Genomic DNA, 17,262 nt, shown 5'->3' on the forward strand with positions numbered 1-17,262 from the left:
TTACTAAATATGGTGGTCTGAAGTGTCATATTTGTCATGATGGTCAATCATCGCCTCTAATTCAAAGGGAAATGAATTGGGGGCGGCATCAATTGTGTCATTGCTGATTGTAAGGTGCTCGTTTTGTATATACGTAACTGATGTACGACTCCTTTTTGCTTGCGTCCCCCAAGGTCTGTTAGACACACGTCGCGGGGCGTGGGACCACTTGGCCAATTGGAACTATTTGTATTGCAATAAACCCTAGTTTTTGGGAACAGAACCTTGTGTTTGGCAGATCTATTCGCGTGTGGTGACTGTGCCTTGTTTCCACATTCGAGGGTCCCTCAGGGGCCCCATCACTACCTCACATCAAGATCAATACTGTGGACAACGTCAAATTGCTATGTGCCACACTGAACACCACATTTACATTGTTATTACAAGCTAATGCCATCATAAACTCGCTGTCATATTGCTTAATGCTTCTCAAGCAAGTTCCCCCTTCATCTACGGAGCTAATTGCATGACTATCACTCGCACAATACTTTGTGGGAAGGTAGACTACTGCAATGTACCGCTGCTGGAAGAAAAGGAGAGCATCTTTCAACGTCTACAGGTACTCCTTAATGCCACGGCAAGACACGTGGCCCAGGCTCCTAGGCTCTGCCGTATTTCACCTCTTCTCAGAAGACTCCATTGGCTAATAATGTTGGCCAGAGTCACATATAAGGCCCTCATTCTAATTCCCTCAAAACTTTATAGTAATTTTGGAGGGTCGGAAGAAGTAGTCGGACACCCGGAATTCATGTTCCAGCTTCTTTTTAATTATACTAATAAGAAAAAGCCTATCACTATCACTAGCAGGAATATGCTTCATAACTAAGAAATTAAGGGTGCTTGTCCGTCTTTGTAAAGTCCAAAAGAATATTGTTCTCCGTCCAACTGTCCTATCTGGCCCTACCACTATTTGAAACTAACCTACATAGACCAAGGGAAGTTTTCTCTTTGCCTGGTCTCTTCTGTTCATTCACCTGTTAATGTTTATGGCTTTCTTTTCTGTGGGAAAGACAGTCTCTTCGCTCAGTTCCTGTAGCTCTTCAAGGAAACTTTAATCTCTCTTGCTTTCTGTGTTTCTCAAGTTATAGGCTCTTCGAGCGTAACCTTTCCTGACACTCAGTTTCAAATTTATATTCTTTTCAAAGGTCTTCCTTTCAGTAGTACTTGTCTGGGGTATTCTTTCCCACCCTTCTAGGTTATCTTCATCACCAATTATCAATCTTATGTCTCTTCCTTTACTACTTGAATCCCAGAGATATGGGTTTAGCTCCTCTCTTCCAGGCTGTTATTTAGGACCCAGACTTGTGTACTCGGACAAGGTTTTACATTCATAGAATAGTTCTCTTTCACCTCAGGGTTAGGTTATTCGCTATAAGTTACCAACACAACTGTATTCCTACTTTCTTCAGCCCCTCTCTTCCAGGCTGTTCAGTTCGGTTCTGACTTTGTAAGTTATGTATGATCCAGTCTGGACTACTGGGACGAGGCTTCACCTTCATGCAGGAGTTCTCTTTCCCCTCAGGGATCTTCATTATTTTTTTATTTTTTATTAAGACATTTAGTTTATTACAAACCTTTGTCAATACAATCACCCATCAAACTTCATCATCATCTACATATGTTTTCCACTTTATATCAAAAGTTAAAAACCTATACATTCCCAGTTAATGTACAAATACCAAAAATCTGTCATTTGAAATATATAAAAATCCTTAACCTAAGAAACTAGGGTGTCATTTCCATAGTGTTAACCCAAAAACATTCAATTCAAGCTAATAATATGATAAAAAACATTCTTTAAAAATGTTATCAAACCAAAGGTTAAAAAAAAAATCCCGAGTAAAAAGAGAGACCACCATTCCTCTGCATTATGTGAGGGTCTTTCTTTGACAAACTTCCCCATATATCTAGTTCTTCATACAGTCAAGCCAGTACAAAACAGCATGATGTGTTTTAAAGATTCCGTCTCCCCTTCAGCAGCACAGAATCTACATCTAGGATCAACTGCCTCCTGTTCATAGGCAAATAGAATTTGCTTTGTGGGGTATATACTCATGCAAAACCTCATGAATTGATATTATAAACAGAGGATTAGGAAATCTAATTAGATATTTTGGGAGACAATTATACGCCTTTATTTCTTTTCTTCAGTTGATGTACAATCTATGTTTTATTTTGGTCTCAACAGTCCATATCCAATCCTGTTGTCACAATTTCCGTTTAATCTCCTCTGGATTTATCTCAAGTGTTTCCTGTTTGGTTCCCAAATGTTCTAAAATAGCAAAACATACTGAGTTCCATTGCTCAAGAAGGTCAGTACTTCCCCTCACAATTTCTGTGATCAATATTTGGTAAGAAATGGTGGACCCGGGCATTGTAAACTTTCAGAATAAGGAGAGAGCCTTCCATACCGTCATTGCATAAATCGATATTAAACCTGGTTCATGTCTAATTACGGCTGTAGGAACTCCCCTTGGTAGCCGCAATATCCTTATCCAAAAAGTGCACTCTAGTAATGCCCCCATTTTCCAAGGAGTGGATAAAACAGCCTCTGCATCATAGGTTAAAGTTGGGATCACTTTTAATTTATAGAAGGTTAGCACAGGGAAATAGAAAATGCACCATATTTTTTATGGATCAAGATTCCCTGAGCCGTCACATTTCTAATTCCTCACCAAGCATAGCATCAGGATATTCGTTTTAGTGGTGTTTATCTCATATCTGTTTTTGACCATGTATTCCTGTAAGCGAGAGAGCCTTTATTTAAGGCCTATCGGGGTCTGATCAATCAGGACGAGATTGTCCGCATGGGGTATCCATGCTAAGTCTGGGTCAGCCATTTTAGGGGGGAAGGCACTGGCAAGTTCCAAAGTTTCGTGGATGTCCAATAAAAATAAATTAAAGAGAATTAGAGCCAGCGCCCATCCTTGCTTTAGCCCTCTATAAGTGCTGATCTCCTAAGTCAAAAGGCAGTGAGAATGTAATCTAATGGTTAGGGTCAGCCCCGACCCCTCTACATAGCCTGTTTGGCGGGGGGTCTCGCATATGTGTATTATTAACCCACTTTTGTCAGGATTAAAGCCGCAAATAGCTTGCCTAAAACATCCAAGAGGGCAATAGGTCGATAGTTGGTAGGGTCTGCCATATTGCCCCTCTTGAATATGGGGACTATTATGGCTGACCTCCAAGTGTCAGGCACATCACCTAACCGCATCACCTGGTTAAAATGTTTAATAATGAAAGGGATTGAGGCTTCAGGCGCCTCTTTAATCATGTTGTTGGTTAGGCCGTTGTGGCCCTGAGCTCTCGACGAGGCTTCCTTTTTAATAAAAATGGCTAGATCAGTAACATCTACTGGGATAGCCCATGCTGTTCCAAATTTCTTTGATGCGAAAACTTGGACACACCCACAGGGCCAAATAATTTCCCATAAAATGTAATCCAGTCCTCCTCTGTAACCACATTTGTCAAAAGGGCTGATTGAGAAGTGTGGTTGTTAATCATTTGATAGATTTGTCGCAAATCATTTTTTTTTATGCCGCTTAGCATCTCTTCAGCATCATTCCGTAACATTTGAGCTTTATAGGCAACACATTTTTGTATTTGTGTTTCCCTTTTCTAAGCAATTCAGGTTAATTACCCAGAGATCTTTATGTAGCAGTTTTTTTTCAAATGCGATCCTCTCATCATAGCTATGTTTAGGGGAGAAGATTGGTGTATTTCCTCTTTTATCACTTATGGTGAAATCAAGCAATAGCGGAACACAGTTTGCATCTAACTGCTGTTGTTCCAGTTTTTCATTATATTTGGACAGCTCCATCATGAGGTTTGATTCGCAAGCGATTTCTGCCTTGCAAAATTTAGAAATTTGCTGACCAGTAGCCTCAGGTCAATTTTAGAAGGGAATGGTCACTTTATTTTAATTTCCGTTACCTCCAAGGTCATTACGTTAGAAATCATATTTCCTGATACAAAAAAATAGTCCAAAACTCTGAATTGCCCACCGTTAGACCAAGTGGCTTTACCCGGTATATCCCCTTTAGTTTGACCATTAAGCATGTAGAAATCTCTCATCTGCATCATATTAAACCACCTGACAGCTCTTTCATGCCCTTTACTGATGAAACTGTCAGAATCCATAATAATCTCAACATTTTTATTGATGCATGGAATATTCAAATCCCCACATATAACAATAAACATAACATTGGATTGAGTACTGTGACTATCAATAATGTCAGTCACAGAATCCAAAAGTGTCTTAGTTGTTATGGCAATAGGGTTTCAATATAAATTGAAAATTAGGCCCAATTTGGATTTCCTTGGGGCACTCTGATCAGATTTCTATGAAAGCACTTGCAGGGAGTGATTCAGATTCCAGGTGTCAACCACAGGTATCCCCAGCTCGTTTCTCACAAAGGTAAGGAGTCCTGATTAAGGTCTTCCCGTAAGGCCCTTGTAAGCCAGGTTAAGGTGTGAACTGTAGCCATATAATATTGGAATAGACTGCAGCCAGGTTTCCTGCAGACACAACATTTTCAAAATGCAAGTCACCATCAGAAAACAAGTGGACGAAGCCCTGAGTATTCCATGAACCCATTATCCAATCATATCCTCTGGATGACTCTTGTTATTTATTTGCTTGAAAAAGAGACGCTGCCATTCCGGACCGCTGTGCGAAGGAAAATGAATTGGACATGGTTTTGGGGGCTTCGCTAACCTTGCGATCCAATCTATTTAGATGGTTAAATGTGACCATTAAGGCACCTTCGGAATTTGTATTTGGGGCGTGACAGGCCTTTATCAGCCATCACAGTTTGCCTATTTACTGCTCTCCCTTGGCTTAAGCCTATTTTAGTTGCCAACTTCAGAGAGTTGTTTTATATAATAGATTTATTAGGATTGTGTGGCTTAAAAATGGCTGATCTTTTGTTAATTGAATGTTCACTTAGTTCAAAGCCCAGAGGGAGAAGCAAATGAGCTACATCAAGTAAGGACGATTTAATCACCCTTGAATTTAGATGTATAATCACTTTGTCAAATTGTGATTCATTCACACATTTTTACAATTTTTATATCCTCAGTATTAATAAATCGTAATAATGGAATGTGGTAAATAGTCTCAATACATTGAAGCAGTTTAAAATAAGACCATCTTCAGCAGATAACAAGTGCTACAAAAGCAGGGTGCATTCACGCTGTTCTTTCTTAAATCACTCATTGGGCCAGGGCCCATCCTGTTACACCTCAAAAACTTCAAATTGACACCAATATAATTTTCAATAATAACTGGCTTTGTGATAGTTCAGTTATGCGCAGTTCAGTTTATAACTGCTATTCGTCAGCTTAGATTGAGTCATCAGCCATCCGTTTTTTCCACCAGAGTGAGAAAAGGTAGCTTGGCATCTAGAGGGAGGAGGCTTTATGTTGCTGTCTTTTGTTGTCTCAGTCAAGTGTGAATCTTGAGTTTCCGATGGCAAAGTTTGACCGGCCACCCAACCATCGTCCATCATGTAGCTGGAAAAATTCACGTTGTTCGCTTCCTCAGAATTAGCCTTCACATCTGATTTATCAATCTCACAAACAAACCTGTTGATTTCATTTTGAAGTTTTATAAGAAATTCAGAACTCGGCAGGGGCTAGTTGTTTTTTGTTTGCGGAGACGCTGAAGGAATAAATAGGTTACGCAAGAAATTCCTTGCATCATTAGATTTCCGTTATTGGATGTTTTTAGACTTTTTTGTTTGCGAGTCATCTTTGCTGCTTTTTTTGAGCAATTTTCTTTTCTTTCTTTTTGAAAGATTGGAAAAGAGTCTATCGGTGAAGGTAAGACACCACATGTGATCTCAGGTGATGTGTGGTTGGAGGGACATCCTTCTACGTCTGGGCTCGGCAAATCAAATGTTTCTGTTTCTATTGCAATTATCAATGATCTACTGATTGCGCCTTCGGGAAATGGAGCCGTTCTGTTTTGTGATAGCAGTTCTCAATCGGATCGTGCAATAGGACACTGGTGAGTTAAATTTACCAGGCTAGCTTATTCATCCCATGATGATCTATTTAAATCACTTGGTGATGTTTTTGATTTTAAGTTGCGATCAGATGAATGAGGGTTGGAAACCGTAGGTTTCTGGTCCTTGGCACTTTTTTTTCTCATGTAGATTCTCTAACAGTGATCCCAATGTACACTTTTTAGAAGCACGTTCCAGTTCGAGGCCTTCCTGGAGTTTCTGTAACTGAGAAGAAATCTCTGCTTCATGATCCACTCTTGTTTGCAAAGAGGTGATAAATGATTCTATGTATATCATTTTTGAGTGGACCAAGTTGTTTGATCTTTGATATTTTCATTTACAGTTTCTTACTATTTTAGGAACAGCACCAAAAAGAGAGATAGAGCTGACATAACGCTACAATACATTTGAAATGCAGTAGAATTTAAGGGATTCGCTGGCCCTTGAAGAGTTTTGGAGGAAAAAATTTAATAAACGAGGAAGGAAGAAGATAGAGAGGATTAAATTGATTTAGTGTTAGCTGGCTCAATTATCGGCTCTGATGAAAAGGAAATCAGCCGTGTACTGGCAATAGGAATTAACTCAACTTCCTTTAGGCTAGCATTGAGTCCCACATCAATACTTTAAGAGGCCTGCAAAGTATTTTTATGTCGATCTTTTATAGCATCTTTTTTGAGTTGTAACATATGAGATGCCGAGGGGTCAGCTATGAGCTCAGGTTTGGTAGATGTAGCCTTTTGATCAAGTCTTTCATTGATAAGAGCAATATCCCTAGGCAACCGGCCGCTAAAGGAGAGAAGACCTCTTCAGCGTTTTGATAATGGCCCCCCTGTTGAAGGATCTGAGTTAAGGGATTCTGTGGAGTCAATGTCATTTCAGTTGAAGTTTGTGGGGCAGCTCGGAATACTTCGACTCGAGAGGCAGAGGACCCTTTTGGAGCATTCAGAACTCTTTTTAGTGGAGCGTGGGCCCGAAACAGGGAAATGTCCAACGCATCCGTCATGTTTTTTCCATTCAAGTTAGACGTAGCCCCCTGTTCCAAGGCGGCAAAAGGATTCCTATTTAACCGCTCAGCAACAGGTAGGACACTTCCACTGTTTGATAAAAGAATAACAGTGACCAGTGATATGTCACTTTCTAATATTTCGGCATCCATCAACTCGTGAACACTATTCCTTGCAGACGCGATTTCCAGAGTGTCAGGAAAAGTTGTTAATTCTTTAATGTTCTTAGATGAAAGCACAGTGTGTGGTTTACAGGAAGTAAGGGCCTGTCCGGCAGATTTTAATTGTTACGAACGCTGCACAGAGGTGGTCCGTGCTGCGCCGCTGGCGCTTTTGGCCGTCTCTCCACAACATTACTCCCAAGATGGCACGGTGTGTGCAATCAGACGTTCCAGTTTTCGTGCCGTTACCTGGGGAGTCTCCTCCCACTGACCAGGTCACGGTATGTAACGAACCGGAAGAGAAGCCGCAGTGCGTTGCTACTGATTATGGTGGTCACGCTTTGTAAATTCCCGCATAGGAAACTCCTATTCTCATTCCCTAAAGCTTATTGCTCATTCCCTAGGTTTCCTTGTACTAAAGCCTTCCTTTCCGAATCTTAATTTCCTCCTAGACGTTTCCATCCTTTCAAACACCGCTCCTCGGAGCTAACGAACGCGTCAACAACAGAATCAGACACTCGAGTCCCTTCCGATCTGTAGGCCATATTCGTTCCCTCTCCCATCTCACCTTTTTACTATTCCAGCGAATGTTTTCTCCTACGTACACTTTACTTATCGTCTAATCCAGAGATCAGCAGATTTCCGGACTACAGCCCCCAGAGTGCACTTCCGGAATCCCTCAGTCCTTCCACACTGCATCCTACCCAGGTCGGTTAGCACCTTGACCACTCTCTTCTCTCCGATCTATCAACTTCCGTTCACACAAATACTCACCTGTTTTCCCTTCTCATCCTAAAGCTCCGGTTAGCTGCTGAAGCAGACCTGTTCCCATTTTCAGACATCGAAGGGATACACCTCCGAGCCTTGAAGGAACACACCCTGGGGACAAAAAACAACCGGAACCCGGTCCGCTTCCTTCTCACCTCCGCTCTTCTGCGACACAGGGTTTTTTCCCTTTCGAGGGCTTCCCTGCCGCATCCTCTGTCCGCCGTGCTGGAGGCGGGGAGAGGGCGAGGTAGGTGAAGTCTCTTTATCTCCATTCAGGTAAAGAAGACAAGGTAGTTCTTATTGTTCTGGGAAACACTGAGTGAAAACTTTGACCTCACAGAAAATAATCATTCAGTCTTAACATTAATGGAGATTTCTTATCTTTCATGATCTTTTATAAACCCACACATTCAGTGCCCTCCTCTGAGTCTTCTCATGGAGGCTCAGCGTCTTTTAGGCCCGCTTGAGAAAGACAATGCAAGGAGACAGTAGCTGCGGATGTGACTCTAGCTGGAGGAGCCTGCTTCCTATTAAGCAACAGTCTTCCATCCTCTTGGCATCGTGCTTGATGTCTTGTTCGCGGGATCTAGTGTCTAGCGACATTTCCACCAAACAAAGACACACAACAACAAAGAAAACCTATGAAATTTCTTAAGAAAAATAAATGTTTTTTTTCCCTTCTCAACTTGGGGCTTGGGGTTCGTTTTTCTTAACCGTGGTGATGGGCTTGTTGCCGTCAGTGGGAATTTAACGGGGAAACCGTCAAGTTATCGCAAAAGTATGAAAGTCTTATACTTCATGATTCAGAGTATCCCAATTGGAGGCTCTCCTCGCCCCCGAGCACCCAGACAACACAGGAAACACTCTGCGACACTCCGCGTCCGGAGTGGAGGTTTTGTTAATTAAGCTCCACCTCCTTACTGAAGGGCAGCAAAAACAGACTGCAACCGTAGCTTGCTAAGTATAATCTCCACACGGGAAACACTCCAAGACACTCTGCCGATCTTAGTTATTTGTTTACAACACAATGTTAGTCCCACTTTCTCATTCTTGTGACTAGGACGAGTGTTTGCAGATTCATAATGATATCCCTTGGGCCCACTGCTTCTCCTGGTTCCCCGGATATCTTTCATTGAAGCAGGTTAGAGGCTGGGCTTCGCACTTGCTTGGGCTAATTCTCTCTAGCTCTTTCCTTCTCTGCTTCACTTCCTTGTGTCTGTATCAGACTCCTGCTCCACTCTGGCCTGGTGGCTCGGAAGCAACACACGCTTCAGATTCGGGCGTCTCGCTGTTGTTCCTTGGGCGTCCTGTCCACCACTTCCACTTTGTGGTCACGCCACCACCAGGTTGCTGATTGCTCTCTTGGTCCTGCTGGCACACCTCTCATGTCTGCACACGCTGGACTTCTAGCATCTCATACTCGCGCTACCAAGCTCTTTACAAGTCACAGTCTCTGTGACGGACCTCTGCAGTGCCTCTTGTCGGTATAATGATGTCAGGGGGCTTCCCCTGTGCACCAGGTTCTCCTCCTCTCTTCCTGCTCCAGAAAGTTACATATACATCTTGCATTAAAGGGATATCTTCCTTTTCTTGTGCACTTGACTTTATTCTTGCATTGCCTTCAGCCAAAGATAGCAGTGTCCTATTGTTCCGCTTAGCAGGTAGTCTCATATAGGCAACTGTATTAGATTGTCTAGGGAGTTCCTCACGGGATTCTGTGTCCCAAAAGGGGAGTCTCTCCTGGTGAGGTCCCACTTGCCTTTGCCTCGACCCCTAGGGAGGTTGTTGCGGAGCAGGCTTCCCTCCCTAGCCTCGGGGGTGGGGAGCTCCCCCTTGGGGAGAAGAGGCGATTTGTCACATCATGCGCTTGGATATCTAAAAGAAAAGATCTCATGGCAAGTCGCTGGGAGAAAGCTTTGCTTGGCTAATAAAGTATGCACTGTTGCCACCCCCACTTTAAGCGTACAAAGTTATGGGCCTCGCATTTCAATTTCAAGCAGCAGTACTCTTGCATTCTTTGTCCATAGAGCTCCTCAGCATCAAATAACATCATGCCTTTTGAAAAAAATGAAAACTTTTAAAAACAAATCGCACCTGATGTTAATACTGCTTTACACTTTCCTTCGAGCAAGTATTTATCTCCATTGTTTAAAGGTGCAGCTAGGCTTAGATATGTTCACCTCCAGCAACGGGTCACAATCCTGTGCTGATGTGAATACCTTTTTTACATACTCTTAACAGCAAATATGTCATGCCCCTTGTTTGCTTTCATCAGGATGTGTTAATTTAACCAGCCAAAGGTGGCTTTCTCAACTCTGTCCTGGTCTCTACTACAGATATAACCCAGAGCAGACAGGATGTTCATCCTTCTCAGTGTATGGTCTCCGTCAGGCTCCGATAAATAGCCCTAAACTGGCTTACCACCCTCAGTTCTGGTCCCTTCCATGGTCTGGGAAATAACCGTCAGCAGGCTTGTGGCTGTTGCTAGTCAGAGTCTGAGATATAGCTCTCAGCAGGCTCCTGGATTTTCCTCCTTTTTATGTATGGTCTCTGTCAGGCTCTGATATAGTGCTCTGAGCATGCTCACGATTTTCTCCCCTCTCTGGTTTGTATTCTTTATCTCCCCCTCAGTTCCTGGCCTCAGGGTCTGAAATGTAGCCCTCAGTGGGCTCTTGTCCTTCCTCTGTCTCTGGGCTTAGTCAGTGTCTACATATAGCTCTGAGCAGGCTCTCAATCCTCTTTTCCGATCTTCAGCATGTCTTTGCCAGTGTCTGAGAAATAGTCCTCAGCAGGTTTGTGATTATTAGTCTCAAGTCTTCTTTGGTGTCCTTGCCCAGGGTCTGGGTCTTGTCTTGGATCCCTTCCCACCGGCTCTCCTTTCCTCCTCCCCTACCTTCAAGATGTTACCCTGTTCTGTGTCCACCTTTCAAGGGCCTATGCCCTTGTGTAGGGTGGCTGGTTACTCTGATTGTCCATTCTGATCTCTAATGAGTTTTTCCACTTTCTCTCCTGAGTTCCTGTCAGTGATTAGTTACAGTATTCCATTGTTCCAATCAACCCCTACCAGTGTTTCTATTAACCCTCTCAGAGGTTCCCATTAAGGCAGATTCCTGATGCACTGTTCATAAATGGGACTAATGGCATGCTGCTCAGCGGTAACTGAAGGCTTAATAGGTTGCACTACCATTATTCAGCCAGAGGGAAGCAATAGTTATGCTACTTCACTGCTCTTTCCGGAGTTTCACCGCTGTAAGAGTGCTGCCAGTAGAATGGTTCTGCCATATGCAGGTGAAGATATCTACCATTGAAGGGTAAGCAGGATTGGACGATTGATGTTCACACCAGTGAGCACAAACTTGGCTCTCTGGAACCAAGTGAATGCAAGTTACCCTGGTCCTTCCTGAAATGTCTTGTGTGCCAGTGCAGCGGTTTAATAAACTTGGGTCCAAACTATTATTTAGTCTGGGAAGTGAGTGGGTGTAAAGGTACTGTATCTGGGAGCATACCTGCGCAGCAAAGTGTGGGGCATAGTTACTACTCTGTCTCTGATTGTGACACTTAGGTGTCACAGTATCAATTTCCTAAAATGGATGAATACAATGACCTGGGATGTAACCGAGGACATCGGGGAATCTCCTGCTTAACTCCTCCAGGTAACACTTGACGCAGTGGATGGGCATCAGTGGTCTTCAGAATTTCCCTGAGTCCTAAGGCAGGGTCCCAAAATGTGAACTTCGTCACATACAGCTCAAGAATACCAAGGAATCATGGTCCCTAGTTATCATATTTGACACAAGAAGAAATAAAACAATTGAACCCATTAGAATAGCCCATTAGAATAGCCAATCTGAAACCCTGCAGGCAACCCAGTGCCACACCTTCACTTTCAAAGACCACTGACAACTATATTGTCAGATATTTCCTGAAACACCCACGAGGGCCAAACTACTTTTACCAGGCCACAATCGTCCGAATAGAAACAGTACATTGCGCAACAAGTCACAACCTTATCCCAACAAACCCAGTCACAGACACCCCACCAAGTAAGCACTTGGACACAAGGCACTCCTTTAAGTATACCTTTCATCACAACACAAACAGCAGCAGTGGTAACCACCCCTCAAAAACGCGAGGATGAGAATCCTGACCTCAAGAATAAACCACTCAGCCTTATTTTATTTTGTATTTATATTTTGATTGGTTTTACTATAGTACAGTGATGCTCAAATGTTTACACAAACATAGGCCGGGCCGGCCAAGCACCAGCCCATTAGTTACACCAACGCCATGAACCTCCCCCAAATTCCTTCATACAGGTTCAGTTTCTTCTTTTTGCTCAAAATTACCCTCTCCATTAGAGACACTAAGCCTTTTTAAAAGTTACGCTTTAAAGGAGAACCTAGGAAGCCACTGAAAACAACAACAAATGGCCAACCAACACCCCGGACATTACCAACTCCCACAAGGAAATGGTTGGCCCAAGATGCCTTTTGATCAATGCTCAGTTGCCAAACACACATTTGAAATGTTCATTCTCCTCTCGGAAGATCAATAGCTTACTCTTCATCACTGAGACCTAGCTCTTCGGATAATCTAACAGCAATTATTCACGAAAGCTTCATGCCATGCCATACAATCAAATGAGCAAATTGTATCAAAAGGAGAGGAGGAGGGACAGCACTAGTCCAGAGACTTGTTCCAAGTCTGGACGTCTATTGTCACAAGTGGTCTGAAAAATTCAGAGTCCCACTGAAAGTTTCACATGTTTTATTACAAATACAGCACCCAGTATATGGACTGCTCTTCTGAGTAATTTTGCAATTATGCGAGACAGAGACAGGCACATTGTTCGTCCTGTGCACCGGCTGGAGAAGGGGTTTTGGGGAATTGCTAAGGGCCGTCGCTCTTTCTCTCAACTCCATTGACGAGCCATCTCTACCCTAGGCATCCATAACCCCAGGTGTGTGCTACCCCTACTGTCTAGGATCTTCCCTCACTTACAGTGAGGACCTAAAAGCAACCATTTTATCTAGGTATCCTCCCTCAAGGAGTTACTAGATGGGCCTGGCACTGTCTGTGATTAGTTTTAAAGGGTGGTGCATGTGTGCAGCTGGAGTCAAGCCCCCCCCCCTATCTCGTTACTACTCCAATCCTTTCCCTATTTTGCACTGTCCAACTCCACCCACCTTATCTCCTAACCACACATCCCTTCTCTGTCTCTCTAATGTTTCTCTCTTCTTTTATCACCTAAATCCTCACTAATGTTACTATCTTCTTTCCTATCACCCTTGCCTCTCCACCCTACCACTGTACCTTCTCCACACTACTATTATCCACCCTCCACGCTACTTATCTCCGTCCTCTGCCCTACTAGTACACTCCCTGCACTACTACACTCACTGCTACTAATCTCCACTTCCATGTTTCTAGTACCCACCTCCATCATTTGATGTTACACCACCGTCCGTTCTACAACTACTACCACTAACTCCACACTACTCCTGCTCTTCTTCCCCAAACTCAGGGGCCCCCACTACACTCACTCCTCCCCACTTCTCTACTACATCTTTGTCCTCACATCCCACTCCTACACCCCTCCCTACTGGCCTCACTCTCTCCTAACACTTGCTCCATCTCTCATTACTACTCTCACTGCCCTGCTCCTATCTCTCACTCTATTCTTATCTTCCTTTCCATTGCCACTCTACCCCCTCCTCACTACCTACACTACACAAACTATACTAAACACAACTGGTACCACTCTCTCTCACAAATAGCTATGCTTTGCTACCAATTCTCGTGTACTCTGCTCCGCCGCCCGTCCGCTGCCTGATCTCTTGGCCCGTCATCACCTCTTCCAAAACCTCAACTAAACAACCCACACTCTGGTTTTCCTTCTGTCTGCTTTTATAATGTAGGCCTGGTTGTTCTGTCTCCCCCTCCCCTACCCATCTGCTGCAGGAATCACCTGACTCTATGCACCAACCAGTGTCCGTCTTTTCCCCAGGATGCAGGTGATAGGCTTTAACAACCCCTCTAAAATCTGCTCCTTTGTCAGCATGGTTTTGTTTACAGTCTCTGGTGGTTTCTGTGCATTTTCTCTGGTGTACTGTGGGTCTAAAAGTTCATTTTTCTGTAGTTGGGGTGAATTATGTGCTGCGTTGAGGTGGTAATCACTGTTGGGCAGTGGGGAAGGCACGTGGTTCATCTTGGTTGCTGTATTTCTCTTTGCTCCTTTGTTTGATTCCACCATTCCATGGCTTCTTGGCGGCTCCCAGGTGGATTGTGGGAGATGAAGTTCTGAAATAAATGGAAAGCAGAGAACAGTGGCCGGAATCTATATTGGGAGGCATTGGGAGATCAAGAGTGGTACCATTGATAATGTGTAAGGCACATGTTTCTTTTGGGGGAATAGGGACTGCCCAACAGAACTGGCTTGTGTTTGTCTTGTGGCAGATCTCCCTCCTCCTCTTCTGACATGGCCAGGGTACTGGCGTTGTTGCACTACGATTGACAACATCCCCAAATGTGAATCACTTGTCCGTATGCGCTCAATCCCCAAAACCTCATCACTAAACTTTCTTCTCATCTATAGACCAATGTCCTACAACTCAACTTCCGCTGGCAAACTTGCAGATGCGGCCGCTAACCTCTCAGCGAGCCACCAATACCCCACATTACTGAGAGATATGAACATCTGGCTTGAGCAAGAGGACAGCCCTGCCGCAAGGTCACTTACAGCAATGCTTTGCCCTTAACACTCTAATAGTTATGGGTCCTATCCACACAAGTGGTCATACATTGGATGCTATTTTTTGTAATAGGAACATCCGTTATTGTCTGCTCCCCAGTTCACCTTCCCTGGAGTGATCACCAATAAATCTAGTTTGCAATTTTCACAAAGGAACCTCCACTCGAGGAACCTTCCAAGGGACACACTGCACCAACTTCACCTTGGAAGGACATACAAACGCAAATTCTAATGGAGAGACGTATAGTGAGCAAACCCAACATTACAGTGGACCCACAAATTACAACACCAGAAGAAACTCCGCAACCTTCAGAAATGAATAAATAACACCTTGGACAGTGTCGATCGAATAAGGCATTTAAAAGGTCAAAGAAGAAGACAAGTGCTAAATGGTTCACTCCAAAAGTAAACCACATGCAAAAAAAAGAAAGAAAAATGTTGACCAAATCTGGGGGGAAAACAACCTAAGAGCAGAAGAGCAGACAGGCTTGCCTTCCACCAGCAGTTCTATTTGTACAGGGGCAAGATAATGATAGTCAAGAAAGCACGCTTCACTGTACTTATAGAAGATGCACAACAGTCAAAAGGAACTGTTTAAGAACAAAGACCCAGCAGTCTATAACACAACACCAACATCGACTCGAGAACTCGGCAAGCAAATTGCTGTGCATTTTGGAAAAAAGATCTTAGAAATCCAAGAGTACCTGGAAAGTAAAGGAATACCACCACTCTGCCTGACTAAGGAACAAAACCCCACTGCACTAAAAACCCCTCCTCTGACATCGCTCCACCTCTTCTTAATAAAATAGGTACTGTCTACTATTGACCTATGAAACCCAGCTAGATCCCCAGAAGACGCAGGCCCTCCCAAATTAAACAAAACGATCATGAACAACAGGAGCTGACACATGCCTTCTTATCCTTCCTCAATGGCTTGCTCAGTTTAAATTACCCACTGTAGTGAGTAATGTACTCCTAGACCATAGTCTATTTTCATCCCTACCTTTGGGATGTCTCCCCCAAGGGGATGGAACATGAACACTGTGCACAACAAACAATTTAAAAAGATATAGAGGGCCCATGTGCAGTAATGCCCATACTCACCTCCCTCTCCTTTGTGCATTCCTGGATTCCCAATCACTAGTGCCTTTTGGCAGCAAGCATTAACAGCTTTGGGGTATCTTTTTGAGTTGGGATAAATTGAGGGCTGTTTGGAGGAAAGTGCGATAGACTAGGAGTACAGTAGCTATAGAGTGAGTAACTTGAACTTATTTCTATGGCCCCTCCCCTATCCATCATACTTTTGGCAGAGTACCAACGCAACTTTGGCCCTGACCAGATAGACGTGAAAGCCTTTTGGAGACCTAATGCAAGACTTACAGGCTTCCAAAATGAAGGCAACCACCCAGCGAGTGATGGCAGCTAGTGCTGCCTGAGAGCCTGAAGCAGAACCTCCCCTAGCTGAGAAATAATCTGCCAGATGTTCTGAAGGTTGTAGTGCATTTCAGACCAAATTTAAGATTCCTTGCCACGTCCAAGCTATGTAACATTCTTTATGACTCATTAGCAAGGCCCGGGAAAAAACAGCAAAGAAATCTGATTGATGACTCAGTCAACACGTTTAAGAGGATGAAGGGGATTCATAATCAACATAACCTTACTGAAAAAACTGGATGAAAGGTTCCTTACAAATGTGTCTGGCTGATGTACGTGTGACCAGAAACGCCATCTCGCAAGAAAGGACGCTTTAGTCCCCTGAGGCCACAGGCTCGAAGGGTTTATGCAAAAGGGCGACCAGAACCAAATGGAGGTCCCATTGGGGCCTAGATTGACCCACCGACAGGTATAGACAGGTGAGGCCATTGAAATGCCTTGACAATTGAATTCTGGAGGGAAAAAACAGAGGTTTACGAATTAGAGTATGCCCCAGATAATTAAGTATTGCATTAGTCTAGATTTAACTCTGAAGAGGTGAAACTGGAGATAAAAGACTGAATGTAATCCAGGGCTGCCTAAAGAGGGTTAGTACCTCGGTCCAGAACCCAGTGGCAGAACCGTATCCATTTACTGGCATATGGTTTGCTGCTGGATTTTTTATGAGCTGCTGAAAGTATGGCCAAGTTCTCCCCCAGGAGCCCAGGGTTCCCACGACTAGTTCGTCAAGAACCAGCGATCCAAGGTAATAGAGTGAGGGAAGGGAGGCAGAATCTGTCCCTCCTGTCAGCTGAGAAGGTTCTGCATTATCGGAAGACCATGCCATGAATGGATCGTTAACTCATAAAACAAAATCTCTTGGGCCAATATGGGGCTATCAGAAGCATTCTGCGATGATAGAACTTCCTAAATCTGAGGCTAACTCTGCTCACCATAGGAATGGGGGGTTGGTGGGGGGGGGGGGTGGCGGCGGCTGTATAAGAACTGTCCCCAGCGGGAATCACGAAAGCGTACAGCATAAAGGTGGCCTTGGGCATTCTGCTCCATGCCAAACAGGTCTATAAAAAGCCTGCCATATGACCACAAAATCTCAG

The sequence above is a fragment of the Ambystoma mexicanum genome, chromosome 11 (assembly GCF_040938575.1).
Source record: "Ambystoma mexicanum isolate Mex_15411 chromosome 11, UKY_AmexF1_1, whole genome shotgun sequence".
NCBI classification, from domain to species: domain Eukaryota; kingdom Metazoa; phylum Chordata; class Amphibia; order Caudata; family Ambystomatidae; genus Ambystoma; species Ambystoma mexicanum.